At 29.3% G+C, this 21,996-nt stretch overlaps 1 protein-coding gene across 2 annotated transcripts in view; it reads right to left on the reverse strand.

Annotated features, from left to right (window-relative positions):
* LOC130447228 (growth/differentiation factor 11) overlaps positions 1 to 21,996 on the reverse strand; it is a 76,715-nt gene that overhangs the window by 53,266 nt on the left and 1,453 nt on the right. The gene's annotated exons all lie outside the window — the stretch shown is intronic.

Raw genomic sequence — 21,996 nt, forward strand, 5'->3', positions numbered from 1 at the left:
AGTTGCTTAAAAAATAGAAATTAATTATGGAAAGTATTTTTTGAATGAATATTCTTGATTTTTCTAACCACTGTAGTAGAGTTTTTTATACAATTCCTAAGCAATGCATTGAAATTCATTATTTCACAAATAAATTTTTCTACGACAAAATAATGAATTTTGGATGATTTACATCCTCAGAAAATACCGTGTAATGGAAATATGTGGAAAAGAAGATAAACTAGTAGGTATTTCTGGTCCTATACCTTAGTGACTAAAAGTCCATAAGTGTTAGTCACGTTTATTACAACAAGATGAAAACAAGGAAATTATTTGATATTGTTGGAATTAATCAAAAAAACTTAAACAAAAAAATAAATTAACCAAGAGGTTTGGGACATCTTACGATAAATTCACCTGCCGGAGTACAAATAGGGCTTACACTTTGGCAAATACAGGAATAAATATGAAGTAGCCACATCGGTTAATGCGCGTTACTAGATCATGGTAGTAGGGATTAGTACGGTCCCTCAAGTAGGTATACTTGACTACGTTTGTCAGTTCTATTATGTCTGTTAGATAGTGAAGAGCACTGCGTGGGTACCTACTTCCATTGTTTTTACTGGGTACCGAGAAAGAATATACATTTTATTCTGGGGTACAAAATTTAGTACTTTGAATATTTACCATACTAATTTACAAAGTGGACACAACCCTCCGAATACTTTCTCATTTTAACTTCGTGCCTCTCGTGCCTCGACATTCACTCCTGTATTTGCCAAACTGCACTTGTAGAAAGATATTTCGTTTCCCGTGTTTCCTTATCTATATTTACTTGTATTAGAGGATTGTATTAGATAGATATTGTGAATTTTGATAATAAAGTTGTCCAATATTTAAATACTATAATAAAATTAATAACTATCGTTTATACGGCTCATTATTAAAATTTCGCAATATTTTTTATTTAGTTTTGAAGTTCGAAATTTAGATCTCAATAACTAAATTTATTTGAAAAAATATATCAATCTCCTCTACTCTTCACAAAATTTTATCATCACCGTAACCTGTACAAATATTATTTATTTTAAACCTTGAAATTTCAAATTCGTTTCCAAAACTTTGGAAGTAACCTCCTGGACACGAGACTAATAAATTAAATCTCAGTCATGATTTAATAGATTAAATCTTTCTGCTGATCCGAATAATTTGCAATAAGTTATTTTAAAAAAATGTACTCACGGGTCAATACCGATTAGTAGGGTCAACAAAAAGTGAACTGACTAGCCGATATATAAATGGCACGTCAGACAACTACTAGACGAGTACTTTATTAGTTCGGCCTCAAATTATTCATAAACGCACTTGTTCAAGAATATTTAGGGATTTTAAAAAGTCTCATTACGTTTGTGTAGGAAATATAAAGCATAAATAGCAAAAACTGAATTGTATCTTTAACCACCAAACCATTTATTAAATTATTTCATTAAATTGTATTCTGCTCATCGCTTCCAATCCGAATAAATGAATTGTGAAAATAAAAAAGAATATGTGATTGTGACAATAAAAGTCAAGTTCATGTCGTGCTTCTGCACAATTTTTTTCCATTGAATATAATTTTATTTCTTCAATCAATTAAAGCTTAACTTTATTTATTCAATGCATCATCCTTTTATCTTTATGATAGCAGGTTACGCAATTGTTTCATTCTATTCTGTAACATGTATGAGTACTAATTGGAGAACTATAAAACTCCCAAATACACATGTACCCTGAATAGAAATAGTTAAGTACAGAAGCTACTAACTTGGTTCCAAAATTAAATTAATAATTCAAGATTTAAATTGGTTATAGATCTTGATTGATAATTTTCAAGCTGCAGTAAAAGAACAAAACAAATATTGTTCTCAAAGATTAATTATATTTTAGATATTATGCTAATTGATTCATACAAGAGTGGGCCAAAAGGTCATTTCCTGCTATTTTCCTCTCCTAGAATTGTTAAAAAAATGAGGGAAAATATTTCAAATGTTTAAAATATCTATGTACGCCTATTCAATCATATGTTAGCGACTAATAAAACGATTTCAATACAATATTACCGTGACGAAACAAACATGTGCTTTAAAACATCACAACGTCTTGAAATATTAAATATTCATTTTAAAATTATTGACAATTGACGAGAAAAGTTATTGTCCATTATTTTTCTACAGTATAAGAATTGGTGACGTATTTTATTTATTTATTGTTGCTTGAATATAATATAGTATATTCCACCACAAGATTATTCTTTTCAATCTTGAAAACACAGTGTAAACAAAACTCTTAGTTCTCATCACAATCCTCTTATTCAAACAACTCAAAGTGTATGATTTTCATCGTCGAAAGACGAGTTAGTTTCTAATTTGTATAAAGTGGTTATTGGTAGAACGTATATGTCTCAGTTTTTCAAAAATATTTCGCCTAGGTTCGGCAAAATCTGTAACAATTTATTGCGTAGGAATTTCCATCATTAGCTTGTTATGACAGTTTTTCGTTACAAACTTCTTTACGAGCGTATTATCTAAAAAAATATATACAACGACTCTTCAGAAAGTAAATTATGTTTTCTTATAACGCGGCTATATCAAGTGTATTTTATTGTCTTCATACTGAGCATCCTCATTGGCGTTAAGCCAGCTTATAGCGACGTCAAATCATGACTTGTAACAAGACTTGCGTAAATGTTCCTATCAGAACAGCGTTTTGAGGATGAAGAGGAAGAAATACCTTGTTTTCCACTTTATTCTTACATTTCTAAACGAGCGAAACTTATTTTCTGAATAGCCCTCGACAAGATATAATCAAGCATATTTTCAATTGTTATTAGATAGAAACAAAAAGGATAAGGCAGGATTCAATTAACTTCAAGAATTAGTATTTTCAATATTAATGTCCCGAGTGCATGTCAAATTGTCGATAATTTAATTTTCTCGAGGAAATTATGAGACAATTTGACATGCACGAGAGGGAATTTTGGCAGACTATTTCCTGAGAAAAATTTAATTTAAAATAAATAATAATTGTTCCTCTTCTTAAAATATAAAATTAAAACCAAATGATGTTTATTAATCCTAGACGAAAATTTGGCACTAGTGCAAATTATCGATAATTTGCACTAGTGCAGTATTATCGCTGAAATTTAATCGTTGCTAGGTAAACATAAAATATTACAGCTTTTTGGTTGGCTTAAATTTTTCGAAGTGAAGTGAAGAAGTGAACAATCAATTATCTTTGTATTAGGCCTGCTGTATTGTTTTTATTGATAAAATTGAGTCTGATTTTAAGTGTCACGTTATCTTATTTATTTTTTATTGTTTAGCAGAAGTATCAATTATAAATGCATTTGAGAATCCTCAAAAAATTGAAATTGAATTAACTGGCCATGCAAAAATCTGGACGCAGAAATGTATAATCATTTTAATTGGCAATGATCAAACGCCGACTGCGATTGTTAATAATAATGGCTTTTAGGCATTCATTACTGAAAAAACAGTAGACATGAAACTTTAAGCCTGTGCGGAGGAAGGAAGGAGGAGGAATTTTTATATGAAGGATCTATTAATATATTTGACTTAAGAATTATCACGAACAAATTTTTTCTGTCACGTACTGAGAAAACGTATTCAGTAAATACCATAAATAAAATAGCTGAAGCTTTGAGATTAGCGCACATTTTTTTAGTTGTTATCTTTGTATTTTAAAGAATCTAATATGGATCTCATATCTTATGTTACTTTGAAAACAGTCGAATATACCGTGATGTCATGACGCATATTTATTACCATTATGCAATTATTAATCTTTCTAGAAATTGTCAACAAATATTGAGAAAATATTCACAACATTTTACGGAAGAGTCGCTGATCATCTGGAACCATCATTCACTGCAATTGCTCCAAGAATGGTTAATAATACATGTCCGTGCAATAGTTGCATGAATATACAGCGATAGGCTGAAGAAGTGAATTTTCCAGTCGATAAATCAAATATTCTAACTATTGTTTGGATATTCTCCAATGTAATTCATATGTCTTCTTATGATATGTCATAGTAGGTGAAATTGTGATTATACACGATTATACCTAAGAAACAATTGTTTGTTATTTTTTATCTATGATTCCTTTAAGTAACGAATCGTACGTTACGCGATGTTCTTTTAAGTTTTTGTTTAAATAACTGTTAACAAACAAAACAGTCATTGAAGTTACGTTTGAATATTCGATCCTCCCAGTTTTCATCTTTTTTTGTATCACTAATAGCGCAAATTGATAAGCGCGATAGAGAGTTGAGCAAATTCATTTAATATCTAACACAGATTCTCCTTGTTTGTTTAATAAGTCTATTTTTAGTAATGAATATCAAAAATAGGCTTAGCGCCGTCTAATATTATGTATTATAGTATTATGTTAGTTGTAATTAGATATATTTATGATAAATTGTGGTTTATACACCTATCGAATGATTTTATTTTATTCAATTCATTAAATACTGATTTTTAATATATCAACAAAGTTCAATATCAGAAAAATACAACAAAATTATCAAATGTGGAGATTCGGAAAATTTTGATCATTTTCTTGTACAATTTAATATATCCAATCGGGAAGATGGCTTTGTGTGATTCGCTATTTCATTTCAAGAGGCTCATATAAATCTATCCACTAAATCGCCATCTTCTGACATATCTGTCCAATCAGGGACTATTGGGATATTACTTAGCAGCCGTTTACATTCTGTCGTGTTCTGTGAACTTCTTTTGTATATCCTCTTTGGGTGATTAGTCTTAACATCAATAAATTGAATTGTTTTCAATTCAAACTTCGACGGCAAGTTAAACTGGAACAAAACGATCCGCTTGATGTTTAATAGATTGTCGAATACATTCTTTTGTTGAGGGTTAAGTTTCGTTTGATGCAATTTTTAAGACGTACTATAACGAAGCTACAGGTTCGGATATCCAGGTTTAATTCAACAGTGTCGAAACGTTATTTCAGAATTTCGTTACGATTAGTACAAAATATAGAGGAGCACTATGATACGCGTTCTTATTATGAGAGGTATAAAGAGCTGGAAAATTATGTATACTTGGACAACCAGCAAGAGAAATGGTTTCAATAAACAATCGCCAATAGTTTCAAGTCATACGTTGACCGAAAATGTTTGTTGGAGTCGTATTACACTTGAGGCATACTGGTTTACATAACATTTTATGCAATTGTGACTGCTATTTTATTGGCAATCTGCAGATGCAGCGGATCAACATTTGATAGAAAATACAATAAATGGAACGTAATGCGGATAAATCTTATTTTCGAATATTCCAAATAGTTTTATTACCTACACACATCATTTCAACTTGATAAATTTTCAATGTCGCCAACTCTGATCTTATATAATGGTTCTAAGTACATATCCACTATTTTCGTTTATAGATAATAAAAATAGTTTATCCGGTTGGTATGTGCAAGTCTTCGTGTCTAGGACATTAATAATAATCAATAACCTTTTTTAACCTAGGTGATAAGGTGTTTTGTTTTCTGCTATATTTTTCGATGTCTCGCTTTCTCTTAAGATTTCCTGACATTGTATCATCTCAAAGTTTATTTGAACTTCCTCTATTTTATTTTTATACTAATTTCACTTAAATTATCGTTTTTGTCTCATGCTTAGTGAACAAATTCACCTCAATTGTTGTTTTACTGAAGTTGTCATTATTATTTCTATTTCTAGCTTTTCTCTTATTACTTTCTTATTTTGCTCTTGTAACAGCTCTAACGCCTCTCAGATACTTCTCTAAATCTTGATTTTGCTTTTTTGAGAGTATCCAGTAATCATACCCAAATTTTAATGTATGTACTGTATTTGAATATTTATTTATAGACTGTTAGTTTCATTTTCTTTGATATTTCTCTCATAAGAGTATGGTTATTGTTTTGCCAATGTTAATTTTTTACTTGGTACTACTTTCCGTCAGTTCTTCTCCATATATCACATGTATCATTCGTTAGTATGAGTTGTTTGAACAGAATTCATATCCCTATATCCTATCAATAGTTTTTCATATTTGTCTTTTTTTGTAACATCTGCTATTATGTTTAATATGTTTAATCTTACACTCAGCCTTTTCTTAGTTGTTCCTTGGTTATGTACTATCATGATTCAAGTTCTAATATAGTTCCACGTACATTTATAAACATTTGTAATTTCATGCTTCTCCATATTTTACTCAGTATACTAGCAAATACATTCTCCAAATTTTATGTAAATGCTCTTGTAATTATTTTTTACATCATCTTTATAAATAAAATGAAATAAATTTCGGCCTAATAAAATGAAGAAGCAATAAAATGCGTTTAAACTTACGATCCATCGTTTTCATTGGTTGATCACAATAGATTATGCGTTTGACGCACCTCAAGCAAGTACACATGGTAACTATCGCTATAAAAAAAATATAATCATGATGATGATTTATACGAATTGATGTATTTTCATAAACTACTTTTGGATTCTCCAAGAAATCAATCAGTAATTAACACTAGTCTTATCATCCATAGTGTAATATGAGGTAGAAGTTTTATACTATTGTTAATAGTCAAGTTTTATAGCTTTCGAATGTAGAAATTACAATTACTGGAGAATAATAATAAAATTTTAAATTAAAGTTTTTTGGAATATTCATTAAATGTTTTGTTCATATAATGATAATGTCGATAATGAAAATCTTGCCTTCATTAAATATATACATGAAGAGATTAAATGTTAACCTATATTGGCGAAATTCTATGTACACTTCTGGTATTTGATAAAATGTTTATTTAATAAAGATAAGTTGAAGCACGTGTAACAAGATAAATTTATAACGCTGTTTAAACGGTTAAATTCTCATAGTAATAAATTGAGAATTTTCGAATATTTATATATTAAAGACAAGTGCATCATTGATAAATGAATAATCAATTGTGGTAAACGTCAATTTAAAAACTTAATCTTCAATCTCAATACTTTACTTCTAATTAATAACATTAGAAATCAAAAAGGCATATCCATTTAATTATCAAATAATAGAATTTAATTGAGGGTTTATAATATTCGTATTGTATTCTCCTAAGAAGGGTAGATATTACGCTTAAAATTTAAAATGGAAAGAATGGAGTATGACGTATTCTACTTACAGGAAGCTCCTTATAACTTTGGTTAAACCATGTTTTGGCTTAGATTCATGAAAATTGGATTCCCCACGTAAAAATTTCAGCATGGGTCTGAATAAATAATAATCTGATGGTGCAAGCTCTGGAATAAATGCTGGATACGGTAGATGTTCAATATCATCAAGTTTTTCGATCTGCGTAACATGCGGTTTAGAATTATCTTGTTGTAAGAGAACCCACTTTTGGTTAACTAAACCTAGATATTGCTCCAATAAAACATTCGCATCAAATTTCAAGTATATACCTTGGTATTTACAGCTCGACCATCTGTGATTTTTTCAATGTAAACTAAATTGTCATAATTCCACCGAACTGACAAGACATTTTGCTCGAATGGACCTCTCTTTGCGATGGACTCTGGTAATTGTACTTAGTCTAATCATTGATTCTCTACGTTCGAGGTATATAGATAAATCCATTTTTCATCGCAAGTAATAATATGTCTAAGAAAACGTTCATCTCTCAGCAAGTCAAGAAGCTGTTCACTTTCCTCCACTCGACATATCGCTCGAATCTGGGTTAATTCGTGTGACACTATTCAACTACATCTCTTTGTCGGTTACACAGTTATCTGTTGTGACTCCCCACTTCTGTTGAATATTATCATCTTTTTGTTCTAACTTCATCGATATTTTGGCCAAATTGCTCTGTATATTCAACAATTACTTTAATTTGACCATATATCCCGATTCTTGGTTCTGATCCAATGAATAGAAGCACCGTAGTTCTCTCTTTGGTATCCTGTCCTTCACCCCACGTCTTCCAAGCCAAGTTCGTGTTTGTAGATAATATGATTATTCTTGTTATTCAACCTTCAATTCAGGAGTTGTGCCAACTGATGTCATTCGCAGGGCTTTTTTCATATGATGTTAAACGCTTTCGATAGGAGATACATAGAATAGTTTGATTTCCATTTGCACATTTCACATTATGGTTATCTATAGAAATATAAATCCCCCATCAGGAAGATGAATTTCGGTGATTGAAGGCCATAACTCTTCTAGTAAAATATTGATCACTATAAATAGAGATTGTCAGTGTCAAGTCATATAAAACTAATTTTAAATCAGAAGAGATCTGAAATCAAGAGGATTTAAAAACATAAACATATCAAAAGATCTAAGAAATAAGAAATTAGAGTATAATCTCATTTGGTATAATCAGTGAAAGCAATTTGTTCAAATTTTGAGGAGCTTAACCTTTCTTTTGATCTAATAATTATGATACTCTTCCACTGGCATTCTAATACTTCGTATATTGATTATATTCATTGCTTGGAATGACTTCTGTTTGTACGCGAAAAGTCGTTTCCTTTTTACCAAAATAGAGATAATGCTCGAATATTTGAGATAAGTGTTGCCATATACAATTTTTTAACTTGTGTCTTAAAATTTTTGTAACAATTGCATTTTACAATAAATGTTCTAGAATAAGCTTGATAATTTTCATGTGGAATTGTATTTTTCACAGGAATACTTAAATTTCGAGCAGTTTCTTGTTGAGAAAGTCCTTTGTTATGGGTTGTAAGTAAATTTCGTGAATCGTTAGACAAGTATTTTCGGCGACCTATTTTGCCACGTACCTAAATTCAACTAACGTCATAAATTATTTTGTCATTCCCTAATTGATAATATATTAAAAAAACAATTGAATAAGAGATTTTATTGGATTGATAAATATTTATCATTGTGATTAAGTGTTGAGATGGTCCAATTAATTTGCAGTCATTACTTCTACATTTGTTTATATAGTAATTATTTTAGATGATATAATTATTAGTTATTATTGATCGATTAATGAATTGTTGCATTAATTTTTGCCTAGAAGCGTGTGCTGTTCAAAATTGTACCTCATGATTTTTATACAATGCCCTTATTTCACTTAATACATAGATGTATAACTAAAAACCAGCTTTTATCATACGTATTTGAATTTAAATTCAACAAATATGACGTTTAAACAGCCATTTTAAGAAGGTACAAATAAAGAATAGAAATAATTGGTAGCGTTATTGATCATCATGGTATGTGTTAGTCAGACACAATTCTTGCACCTATGTGATAATTGCCATGATATCGGGATGTATTTCTGAAATATCAATTTGCATAATCTAATAAAATTATTACCCAATACCCAATAATTTATTTAATACCATAATTTATCTTATATTTTGTATTTTTTGTAATAGCCTTCTCTCTTAACGTACTGCTAAATAAGCATGTATTATTTTCAATTTTCTTCTTCGCAGAAAGCATCAATATTACTAGAGTGGATTCAATTGCACCCAATATGATGAAAGTTCATTTTGATATCGTGAATTGGTTGCTAACGAGAAAGAATTTACAGAGGGTATGCAGTAACAATTATTTTTATCTATAATATAGTTAAATAGCGTCCAGTTCAAATGGTGAAAATGAAGAAAACATTGGTTTGAGACAGCGTCATTTGGGTGGTATATTCAACGCTGACTTTTAGCTGTAGCTATCTAAAGAACAATCTGTTTTATCTCAAGAAATTTTGAAGAAAATTTCAAGAAAAAATAGGAAAGAAGGTTATTTGAAATATAAATGAATGTGTAGAAAATTGAAACGAAGTTTTGCAGTCTTCAAATTAGAAGAGATAAAAAAGAAGTAGTTTATCCTCCCAGAAACAGTTGGTTCGAAAATTCAATAGAAATTCAAAAAGAATTTTATTACATTTTTTTTTGAAGAATCTGAGAAAGTAATGGGAAATTAGAAGAAATATAATATTGTAAAATGAGAAAATATGTGGGAAATTTGAAGCGAATTATTGCTACCCGCAAAGAAGAAAAAGAAAGTATTGATTATTTATCTTCCCTGAAATGCTTAATCAAAGATTATATAGGAATAAAAATCCAATTTTTCCACGTATTTTGAGGAAACTATGTATATATCTAGGAGAGAGTTTGAAAAATAAACAAGTGTGAAGGGAATATGAAACTAAGCATTACTACCCACAGATACGAAAAGGGAAAAAAGGATTATTGATTTTTTATCTTCTTTGAAATGCCCAATTAGAAATTCAATGAAAATAAAAATCCAATTTCATCTCATATTTGCAGAGACTACGCAGAAGAAATTGGAAAGAAGAAAAAATATATAGCAAAGGAGAGGATTCCAAAAATCTCAGAAGACGTAAAAAAGGATAAGGATCCATTGATTATCTACCCTGAAAGGTTTTATCCAATGATCTAATAGGAAAAATATCCAATTGCAATATATTCTGTGAATAGTCTGAAGAGGCAATAGGAAAGATGAAGAAAGATAATAGCAAAGGAGAAGTACGAAAAATGAATAAATGTGCATGAATTTCAAAACGAAATATTGTTACCTGCAGAAAAAAAGAGAAAAAATTCGATGTCAATATATATTTTGTGAACAAGCGACGATAAGAAAGAAGAAGAAAGATAATAGTAAAGTAGAACACTCGAAAAATGATTTAATGTTTAATATTATTGATCATCTTCCCTGAAACGCTTGTTTAGAGATTAAAAAAAGTTATGTCATATATATTCTGAAGAATCCTCATTTCTTATTTATTTTTTTCACAGAAAGAAACGAAATGGAATTAACCAATTATTTATGGAACTAATTCGTTTATATTTTTAAAAAAAATTTGAAAGGGGTTACCCTTTTCTCTTAGGTAAAAAAGTTAATTGCATAAAGAACTTCGGCATAGGTTACTCATCTTATGGGAAGATTTAGGGAAGCAAGGATAGTTCAATAGATTTTTGATCTTTGAACAATAACTGTTAAGTTTGTATAATCCTTGATCTACGAGGTGCGGCTATTGAATCACGATACTGGTGGAAATATTTTATTTTGATATTATGCATATTTCTTTATTAAAACATTCAATATATACCCCTACTCTATCCCTAAATGGTTTCTTGTGAATTCGATGCAAAGCAAGAAGTTTTTTTCTGTCAGTTCCTTCCGACGTGCGTCTCTACTACTTCAATAACTTCAACAGATTCAAATCTTGTTACTTTTAATACAGACCTTAAGAAAAGAAGTAGAAGTAGCACGGTGCAAAATCCGAATATGGTGGATGGTCTAGCACTGGAATGTTGTACTTGACTAGAAAACTCTTGACGGGCATTTTTGCACACACTTTTCGCATGTCGAAATTTAATTGTGAAATTTGCCGATCACATTTTTTGTCAATTTGTATAGAATCAGCACTCGAAGATATACCAAGCGATATTTTCATCCTTTTTGACGTGGAAACGTTTAAACCACCCAAGAACACGTAAACAAACATTCATTATCATATATTTGTTACATAAATTTTAGTTACAGTTTTTCCAAATTTAACGTGAAAGTTTACAACAATACATTGGTCTATTTTTAATTGGTCATTTTTACGGCAAAACAAAAAAAACAGCCCCTATACAAACCAAGACTACAGCTACACTGCTAAGCCTGCAGGCACGTTTTATCAAGTCGTTGTTACACAAGCGGCGGTAAAATAAAGACAGTTAACATTTTTACTGAATCATTTTTTTTGTTTAATCAGAGCTCTAAAACAACTAACTCAAATGTTGTAAATCCTCATCATTTTCTCATTATTGAAGATTCATCGTTATTGTCCGATACTGCTAGAAACGATCTATTTGAACTGGATATCGTTCTACCAAAAATTGATGCAAAACATTGTGTCGATATGTACGACAGCCAGTTACAAAGAGGCTTTTGCAGTTTTTACCTTAATATTAGAGACATATTGACCAAAGCTACTTCAAAAAGCTTATTAGTAAGTATATGTTCTTTCAGCAATAATGGATGTTACAGAAAAACAATAACTTAAATTTCATATAAAATTACAATTGTACAAAACAGTAAACTGTTTTTATGAAATTGCAATTCTATTGTGACACACGATTAGTTTTATAAAATGCTAACAATATTAAATTGCTAAAATGGAAAATTATTTAGAAGGTTATCAGAGCTTATGAATTTGCTTAACTTTTGTTGAGCAGTTTATATTGCAAATTATTTAAATCAAAAAAGTAGTTCAATTTAGTTTGATGACAAACATAATATATAGTTTAAAAATGGATTAATCGTTATATATTGATTTATATCTAGGTATATATTAATTATTTCTTTAAATCATTCACTCTGAAACCCTATATATTAGTTACTATTTGAGAGATTGTATAGAATATTCAATCACTATGCAAGGAAATTATGAATTTTTACATATCAATGATATTCATTATTTCGTCGATTTCATAATACTAATCAAAAATACTTTTTATCGGAAATATAAATATAAATATCTACGTATTCATTAAATACAATATATTTTTGAGAATTATTTAACTTTAAATTTTAAATCAATTTGGAAGCCATCACTGTAAGATCCACTAATTCATTTTTGTACAAAGATTAATTATATATAAATTTCCAAAATTAGTTGACCGGAGAGTTACCTAAAGTAACTTATTATACCTAGTTGATATTTGTAGGTTACTAGGTATCTAGAACACTAATATTTTCATCTAAATATTTCGATACGATTATCTGAGTTTAATTTTCTGGAACCTTTAGTGGTATTGACACTGTGTACACTACAACTACACCAATATTCACCTACTATCTAACGCGTGTTTCGATAACAAAGTTATCGTCTTCAGAGAATCAAGTTAACCTATCTAAGTTCAACATTCTGCTTCGCTATTGTTCAACTCTGTTCGAGGAAATTCCAATAAAAAATTCAGAATCGTTTTCATATGGAAATATAGTTTCCACGTAAATGAGGTTGAAACTATGTATGCCAAATATCTCCAAATGAAGTTAAAATCCAAATTAAATCTAAATGAAGTTAACTTTAGAATATCCCTGAATATTTCGGATCTTATTAAAAGTTATTGATTATTAGAGTTATTTGAACAGAACACTGAATTAACGTTGTCAACAAATCGCCAACATGAAGACTTTCACAGATCACAATTAGAAATAATATGAGTTCTGGGGGTATATTAGAGAGCTAATCAATTGCGCAGGGTTAGTTACGGGTATAAGAGTAACTAACCAATATAATCTTCCATATGAATGGGCAGATGCGGAATGTAGTTGAAAAAAAATATCATTCTATTTAATTCAGTTGGGATTGTAAGTATTTTAAATATAAATAATATTATAGGTAGATTAAAGCTGCAAAATTTTTCAGGTAATAACTACGTGCAATAAAAATAAAAAGTTAATACATCACCAGAATTCTGTATATCCTGTGGCTTGCACCTTTTCTAATGGTGTTAAAAGTTATTTGTAAATCAATTACGTAGAAACTATCCATGCCTGATGTTTTTAAACTATCTACAAAGGACGAATAAAAGATAAAAAATGTCAGGTACCCAGCTGGGATGGTCTTTTGTTCAGGTAACTGACGCTTTTGGTTGTTGAACCCGAAAGGGTTGAACATTTTTTGTTCCAATAATTACGATATGGTAATCAACCAGTAGCTTCATAACAGTCAGCATTTTCTCTACCATAATTATGAAGGTACAAGATGAATAAATTTAAAATAGTTTCTGTAGTTGATTCACTCTTAAAAAACAAAATGTTAGATAAATCGACATATTTCAATAAAGAGTCATCTGCGATTAAAATAAGAAGAGAACAATTAATGATATAACTATAATAAAATTAGAAACACACTTATAGCTTAGGTTAAACAATAAAATACCCATACAATAGTTTAAAATTATAAATTGTAACTATAGGGGTTATGTGTATATTGACAAATATTCACACTGTTTCATAATAACTTTACCACTTTATTATATTTCTTACATTAACTCAAGAATTTTAAATGATATATCAAACAAAACAGTATTGTTATTGTTATTAGTATAAATGAGTATCTGTCGCCATCTGCTACAAAGCTCTAGTAGCGAATATAAGCAGAAGAGAACATTGATAAAAGTTTTGTTCGGTTTTTGACGCTTCAATGAATATTTGAGGAGACTATATTTAACAGTTGATGCAAAGTGTATATTCTACTTCATAAAGGATGGAATTTATTCCAAAATATTTCAGTATGAGAGACTAAGAAAGTCTATAACAATACACCTGGTAGCGTATAAAATAAAAAGATCTTTGGCAGCTATTATATTATGAATTATTTTTACTATTTGAAATGGATGGGATTATTAGAAAAGGAAATTCCATACCTGATTTATACATACTTACACACATAAATATGGAGCTTTCTGTGGAACACAGTGTATATAGACGAAATTTATAGTTTCTCTACAACGCGCTTTCCATATTGTGGGATTGTGATACATAAATAACAATCGTAGATGATATCATCATTATGAATATACTAGTAATAACGTTGAACGAGTGCGAGGGTTGTTCGCGTGAAGCCCAAGAAATCTATTTAGAAAGCTAGTCTTGAATTAGCGTTTGTAACAAATAGTTGGATAATTTTACGAAGATGCTTTCAATTACATCCTTATCGTTTCTAATTGTTACGTAATCTAAAGCCAACAGATCTTAGTATACGAGTTAACTTAGCTAACGAGATGTTATTCCACCCATTATATGCGGACACGTTCACCCAATGTTAATCTACATGTGATGATACAAATGTTACGCGACTACTCTAATTTTTTGTGATATCTGGTTTTGGTTCATGTTCCAATGGTATGAAAAGAATTTCTCTGCAAGATGGTACGCCGCCGCCTTACCTGCCTTTGGTAATTAATTGATAATTATCTGTATGTGTTTTCGCTACAAGCTGACTTCAATAAACAAGATTACAATTATACGAAAAATGTCGAAGATGTCGTATGTCGTCTTGACGCGTGCTGTGTGCTTAATATAGATTACATTCAAAATTTGCAGGCTTTCAATTTTTTTTTGTAATTTGTAGTTTTGAGTCTAATGCAATAACTATTATAAAAATTAATATCAGTCAGTAGAGCACGAAATCAATTTTTTAAATATGTTTGTGTCTAAAACTTCCTATATATTAATTGCAAAAAATTTTTCTACAGGAATTATTGTGAGGTAAAGTTTGTTACATATATTAAATATTCTTTACAAGGTTGTGTCTAGTTTTCTCTGGATCTGCTTTTGGTTTTTTATATAATTGTCTTGAATCTTTTGCCTCTGCCTCTGCCTTCCGCAGATATGCCTTAACCCACTTTTTCTTTTTAATCTGTTTGTTTGTCTTCTTCTTCATAGTTAAAATACGGGAACATCGCTGGAGTAAGATTTTTAAGGCGTTATAGGGAATGATTAAGAATCGGTTTCTCATAAGAAAGGTATGTGCAAACCATACATATAATTTCCTAATTTTCGACAACATAAAGCCTTAAAAAACGTCAATGAATATACATTGTTTTAATTACTGGGTAAAGGCCGACTAACAAAGTCAAAACTCATTTCAAAAGGCTTTATTGGCTTCAAATACCTTATCAGGGGTCATAATTTTTGAGTGATAGTGTAGTTCACATGATTGATCGGAGCTCAAATGGTGAAATATTCTATAATTATCAGTAGTTAAAATGATAATAAAAACACCTCCTAGCGGTAGTTTCGTTGCTACCACTACCATTAATGATACAGTGTATATATTTTGTATTTTATTCCTTATTTATAATCTTAGTTCGATAGGAAATTCGAATTTCTTCAAACTGTACCATAACTATATGATGATATTCAGAATATTAGCGTTAATGTAATATATTAAGAGTATTGCAAGATGTTAGTTGTCAAAATTAAATTAAATTCAAGTTTTAAGATATTAATTTCTCAAACCTTGTTGGAATATCTAATCAATTTTATATCTGAGATACATTCTAAATTGTACAAATAAACAGAATAGTATTTCAATTTACCTGACAATTGCTACATTAAATATGTAAATCTGTTCTACTCTCAAAACTAACTTGATGAAATCGAAATTGGGAGCTAAAAAATCAAATAAGTATCAACAAAGGTGATAGTATAGATATAATAGATAAAAGAGTAAGATCCAATATCTGTGGCACGATTATCCTTGAATAAATACTGTTTTTCTTCTCAATTTAGATTATTAGTTAAGAGTTTCTAAGAAAATAAAAATGAAAATGAAACAAATGAAAAGATACAAGAGGAGAGTAAGAAACTACAAAATGAAATGTTACAAATTTAGACACAAAGAAATTAATAAAAAACATTAAGATGCTTCAAAAGCAGGAAGACTAAGTGGTAGACGAAGAGAATGAAAAGTGCTTTGGATGAAAAAAATATAAATTATTTTTCGCTAAAACATATGAGACGAGGTAAGAGAAAAATGACATTGAACATAAAAAATATGAATGAAACGTTTATAAATAACGAAGATAAAATCCTATGAAGAAGAAAGGACTATTACGAATTTTTTTTGAAGGGTTAGACGAAGAAATAATACGAATGCACTATGGCTATTGTATAAAAGTTGTATATAGTTCTTTTCCAGAATAAATTTGTAACAATGTTCACAGAGTGTGTTCATTAAGTTATGTAACTTACTCTGAAAATAATTTATGTTATTTGCGATTTCAAAACTATTTCATTTTTCAATAAATCGAAATGATTTGTGAATATAAAGGGACTACTACGAAAACGCTTTGAAAGGATAGATGAAGATGGAAATACTTAAAGTGGACAAAATGATCAAAGAGAAAGTCAATAAAGCTTTAGAAAAACACGAAAACATAATACTTACGGAATGGGGATAATTTATATGAATTAATTTCACTCTATAGGAGAAAATAATTGAGAATGGCACAATAAAAGTACTAATGCAATGTCAATACGTACGTCACAGCTGTTTATAGACCTGATGAAAGCCTTTGACTAGCAAAAAAGAGAAAATATGCAGAGCTCTAAGATATTGCCATCTTATAAACATACAAATAATCGTGTAAGATTTGAGGAACCAGAGCAAATTGTTACCACATTAGGAGCAAAACAAATCAATTGAAGAAGAAATATAAAAGGTAAGCAATATAAAATAGGATACTGGACAAATTTTTTTAGGTGTTTCAATGGTGGTGATAAAAAACTGCTGGAAATATACACAAAAGCGTCACAAAATATTAATAAAAGGATAAACAAACAATAAAGCAAAGGTTATGCTAAAAGTGAAGAAACGAAAAATGCATAAAATATTCATAGAAAATATGAAAAAAGTGCAAAAGTTACTAGTGAGCTCAATTATAACAAAAGATTATAAATTTGATGAATATCTAGGGGAAAAAGAGAGTTACCCAATGAAATTGAAATAAAGACATGAATCAGGGATACAAGACTTAGAGGAATTTTCTAATACCAATATCTGTAAAGGTACAGAGTATAAAGATTAAGTAAGTGAAAAAGTTTAGAGGAAATAATGATTTAAAATATGAACAAACCACTCAAAATATCTTCTGCTAATGATTGGAACTACCAAACTAACTTTTATTAGGATATATAGTCATTGTTGATTCGATAAAAATTATTATCAAAAATCGTTCTCTCCCACTATTATAAAAATATATGTATATCCGTTCAGTTATTGGCGTGAAAACTTTTTTACGTAACGAATCATGCAATACAATCTAGTGTATTATTAATTGTTAGTATAGGAGAAAACTGATCTCAGGAAAGTTGAGCAGTCAAATTTGTTCTTCACATATTGAAGGTATTTTTATGATCTATTAGTTACTTTCTCATTTGAGTTTCTAATCCTATTTCACTCTATTTCTTCATCAGATGTTTACGAATTTCCATGTATATTTCAGACATGTACAAAATATAAAAAAAATTGTAATTGACGGGTATAATAGTTGAAAGTGAAAATCTAACAATATTTTATTGTTTTTCATAGTGTATCTATCTAATATTTCAAAAAAACGTAAACTAAACGATTTTCGACTATTACCAATAAACACATTTTCGATAAATTAAGAAGTTTTTATTCGTATTTTATGACCTTCTGTTTATTTTGATAAAAGAATGGTTATTTTTATATCTTTTACACAGAATAAGTCGCAGTCGAGTCAAGATTACCGCAGAAACCAAAGTAAATCCTCAAAAAATGTATATTATATCACTTAAAATTGTTTAAAGTGAGTAATTTCTCAGTTTAATAAAGATATTGCGTGGACGAATTTTGAATGTTATCCAAATTAAGAAGTGTCCAATATTAAACGGTTATTTTGTATATATTTTAGTACCAAAGTTGAAAACATGGATCATGAATTGCGTTATACAAGTGGAAGATATTACAGATTATACAGTAAAATAAAAAAGTTAATTAAAAACTAATAAAATTTAATGATAGAATCGAAGATATTCGATAAAGGGTTTATGACTTTCATAAAGCCAATTCAGTGCCATATGATGAATTATTCAAGCCGGCAGTAAAGATGATTTCGTATCAAAAGCATTGCCTTTATCTGCTAAAACATTTCCAATCCTTGTGCGCATGAGAACGGAGACATGAACACGGCATTATTTGAAAAATGCTCCACGGGATTAGCCAAATATTCTACCAAATTCAGTCATTGTTATATATAACGCACCTTTAATTTCCGAATACAAAATTCCCAATACCGGTTCCAAAGAAAATAAGATATAAACATTGATGAAAGTTAAGGAAATAAATATTCTTACAAAAATTTTCAAAAAAAAGTTATAATTTGAGAAACGATTATATTGGTTATAATATTGGCAAGAATCTTGAATGTTTGTCTCCTTGTTATTGTGTGTTAAATCCTATAGAAGTGGTTAGGCCGCAAATGAGAATTAAAACCATCAATAGTTTATACTCTGGGTGCGGTGGTGATTGAAAAGATTGAAAACATATTTCGAAAGAAAGAAACTGTATAATTGGTTGAGTCCTCTTTGTGCTAAATCTAATTTTGTGAATCCTTGTTCTAAATCCAATGTTTCGAAATAAGTGTATCTTCCTAGATTATCTACGGAGTGGTCGTTCAATTTTCCGGCAATCTAAAACTTATCTGATTTTTTTTTGATCTGATGCATCTGCTTTTTTATTATCCACACAGGTGCTGAATAAGGAGATGTGGTGAGTTTTATTATTTTATTATTTTTAAGTTTTTGAATTTGTTTCTGAACTTCGACTATGCAAAAAGATTTTGCATTTATTGGTTTGTCACTGGTTGTTTGTATTTTATGTTTTGCGTTACAAATAACTGTTAACGCACATGATACATAATGTCTTTGAATTGGTGATAAATATTTTTTATTTTTGATATTTCCATACTGCCAGTAACAATGACTTATTGACGATTGTAGTTACGAAGAGTCTTACTTTTCAAATTTAATAAATTAATATGTTGATAAGTTTTTTAATATCTAGTGGAAAATTATATAATAAATTATATTGTAAAGAAGAAATATTGAAAGAACGCCTACGAAGTTGAATTAAAGGAATGAAGTAATAATCTACACATGCTTTATTTATTGGATGTAATGCGTCTTATAAAATTTGAAAGCGGATAATTCTATGTTTTCTATATAACAAAAGTTATTGATGGGAAGAAAGAATTGAATTCATATTCGAAGTATCTATCGAATAACAACTATAAATTTTTTGAATATCTTAGTCTAATTTAGCTATTCTTACAGCAGGTCGCTGCTAAAGACTGCGGAATCCTGTTTTTTTCAATTCTATTGTAATTATCGCCCCTTCAACTTATCTTCAACTACCCTTATTCTTTTTTTATAGTTTTTTGTTGGTGCTAGCTTAGTTTCTAGGCTGTCTCCATTCTTATCTGTTTTTGCATTTGGTTTTCCAGTCTACTAATTCTAGGATTCTGATATCTTCTTCCGTTTAGTTTCTCCAGGTATTTCCTTGGTCTGCCTCTTGGCCATAGAAGCATCCATCGTGTTATCCTCCTAACCGTTTCTGTAGGTTTTCTTCTCATGTGTCCTGCCCAATTTAATCTCTGTGCTTTCACATACCTTATCTATTTTCTCTTTCCAGTTCTTCTTCTATTTTTTTATTTTTCTTCAGTCTTCTCTCCCAATCTCCTGTAGGTGTATGTGGTGTATGGTTCTCAGTATTTTTCTCTAGATTATTTTCAGATGTTCTTCTTCCTTTTATTTATGACAGTTGTTTCCGTGACGTGCGCAATCACTGGTCATATTAATGTTTTTTATATTTTTTTTTATATAGAACCACTATCCTTTCCCAAAATTAAAATGTGTTTGAGAGAGAAATACAATTCTAACATTGAACAGGCCAACATACTAGAAAGAAGATATTCTGATTGCTTTTTCTTGACATTTGTTCAACGTTGGTTTAAGTACATTGCAAGCAACAGGCAGTACTTCGAAGAAGATTAATTATATGGTATGTAACCTTTTTGTATTTTTTGATATAACTCATCCCGTAGATTCCGAAATATATTCAGTATGTTGTTAAAGTATCATCCAAAATGTTAATTTAGTTTTTCAAATATTGAAGTTCATAATGTATTCTCTTCGTGTCTTATTTCATACGAGTACATTATAGTTATTGTATAAAAGTTGCATACAGTTCTTTCTATTCAAGTTAAAGTATACTAATGGAATATTTTCCGGAATATATTTTGCCATTTTCCATAAAATACTTGTAACAATATTAAGTGATGTAACCTACTCATTTTGCGTTTTGGAAAAATTTATTTACGTAATTTGCTATTTCAAAACTATTTTATTTTTCAATAAATCGAAATCATTTGATCTGTTCTTGGAAAAAAATTCTTGTCGTATGAATTTAGAAATACCCTTTAGGTGTACTGAAGCAAAATGAAGTGGCAATCTTTGATTATGTCCAAAATATTTGTTTAGGATTGTTCATATAATGAAATTTCGATATCAAATAAAATTTTAGAGTAAGAAATTTCAGGAACAGTTGCTGTCACCTCTATGGTAGTTACCTCAAAGTAAACAATGGATAACCTTATAACATCACTAGCTTTGAACAAGTTTGGATTATCTTGTATATGTGTGGTACCCACACATTGTAAATAATTGTTGTAGACGGTGCCGTGGTAAAATGGAAAAAAAGTTTATTTTCCTTATTGTTATCAATGCACAAGCGTTTATTTTCCCGTTTTAATAAACAATGTTTCAGTTTATTATTTAATTACAGCGAAACTTCATATATTTGTGATTTATATTTTTTAAATATTCATCATATTTATGTTTTCATACTAATATAAGCAAAGTTAGTCCCACTTAATGAGTACATTAGAATAAAATTAAAGTACATAGTAACAATTTTATACGATTTGAAAAATCTAGTTCATTGCTTTTAAGTTATAAACACAAATAAAGTTCAAGGCAAAATCCCATGATTCTTAAACTAACAAAAATATTGTTGCAATTTTAAGTCAGTTAAACCAGGTTCTCAGTATAGCATGAATTGTATTTTCAACATGAACAGTATGAATTAAAAAATAATCCATCCATTTAAATAGGAGCCGTAAACTCATCTATTGAATTAAGTCATTTTGTGATTACGTTGTGAATCATCACAATCAATTATTGTAGTAAAAAATTTTAAACTGATGATTAAATCAATTGAAACAAGAGAATTATATATATCAAAGTTATAATTTTATGATTACGCGAAAATGTTACGATTTTTTTTTCTACAAAGAGAAAAAAAAATGAATTATTAATATATTAATTATTAATATCAATCTTGTTGAATATTAGCTTATAGAATAAATATTCCTGTACAATTGAACTATAGTCACTAA

This window comes from Diorhabda sublineata, chromosome 8, assembly GCF_026230105.1.
Source record: "Diorhabda sublineata isolate icDioSubl1.1 chromosome 8, icDioSubl1.1, whole genome shotgun sequence".
Lineage (NCBI taxonomy): Eukaryota > Metazoa > Arthropoda > Insecta > Coleoptera > Chrysomelidae > Diorhabda > Diorhabda sublineata.